Source organism: Nicotiana attenuata, unplaced genomic scaffold (assembly GCF_001879085.1).
Source record: "Nicotiana attenuata strain UT unplaced genomic scaffold, NIATTr2, whole genome shotgun sequence".
NCBI lineage: Eukaryota > Viridiplantae > Streptophyta > Magnoliopsida > Solanales > Solanaceae > Nicotiana > Nicotiana attenuata.
The window spans coordinates 1,158-2,780 of record NW_017693619.1 but is presented as its reverse complement, the minus strand read 5'-3'; positions in this window follow the sequence as shown (position 1 = coordinate 2,780).

The window sequence follows — 1,623 nt, the reverse complement described above, 5'->3', positions numbered from 1 at the left end:
GTCTTTTTTTAAATAAAAAAAACTACTTTGAGATTTTAAAAAGAAGAAATTGGCCCCGTTAGTCACTAATGGCATTTCCAACCGTTTGGTTAACGGAATGGTTACGAACATGCTGATAGGATATAAATGCTCTAAATCGCATACATTAGGGCTATATCTGGCCCTTTGCCGTTTACTAAATTCTGCATACTATGCAAACACGACACTTCTGCTAACTCACTGAGCCAACCTTTAAAGAACGACTGCAAATATAGCCGGAATATATCGAGAGCCGCTTAAACTTGGTAGCATATTTCATTTAGATATTCGAATTAAGGCTCATCTCAATTGAGCACCTAAACACATTAAAAAGTGTTTCTACTCCATTAGACACTTATGTCTCAAACTTTGGAAAAGCTTTTGTGCGTGCGTGTTCTCAAGCGCCCATCACGTAGATAAGTTAATCACTTAAAATATGCCATCTCCTGTAATTATACACATCGGATATAAGCATTTACTATAACAAACAAAAATTAGACTGGTCAGCTAATCTTAAGTGATGGGCATTTCCAATATGGAATTTAGCTGAAGATGGGCATTTCAATAACAAATCGGCTTGGGACTTAGTAAGAATGAAAAAGCAGAAGAATAACTTCATTAGTAAGATTTGGCAAAAATATATACCTTTTAAAATCTCCTTCCTATCATGGAGGCTACTTAAAAGGCGACTACCTTTTAATGATATTATTGATAGATTTGGCACTAACATTGTTTCTAGATGTTCTTGTTGTTGTTTGCCGCAGGTTGAGACTATGGAACATGTATTCAATGGAAGCGAAGCAGCAAAAATAGCATGGAACACAATTGGCAACCCACTGGGCATAAGGCATCAATTAGAGCCGGTGGTGGGCACATTCAAGAGATGGTGGGAAACAAGCTCAAAGAACAGGGTCCATAACTTAATCCTTAAAATAGGTCCGTTAACAATTTGCTGGGAACTATGGAAACAACGGACATCGTGCAAATATGGTAATCAGAAGAAGTTCCAACCAAAAATGATGGTGCATCAAGTTATCTGGAATATCAAAGGAGCCATTTAGAAGATTATACCAAGATGGGACAACCACCACCCTTGGCCAGATCTATGCCAAAGAATCGAAAAATTGAAACCAATGCAAAGCTGGAGTCAAGTGTTGTGGTCGCAACACCAAATCAGGGATGTATCAAAGTTAATACCGATGGTAGCTACATCAGAGAAAACAACAAAGTAGGTATAGGAGGCATCGTAAGGAATATCAATGGTGATCTTATTATGGCCTTCTCGAGGGTTGTCCAGTGTGATAACAGCAATACTGCGGAGGCTCTAGCTGCTGAGTTTGGACTGAAATGGTACAAGCTAAAAGGCTACACAAATTTTATCCTCGAACTCGACTCTATGGTAATTGCAAATATATTGATAAATAGAGACACCAACAATCTTAAAATCAAATAAGTTATTGAGAGAATGCTGCACAATATACAACAGGCCGATGTAAGAGTAATGCACTGCTACAGAGAAGGCAACCAAGTTGCAAATTGTCTTGCGAAACTGGCTTCTACCTCGGGTAATAGCATGACTATCAACTCATATCAACAACTTCCTAC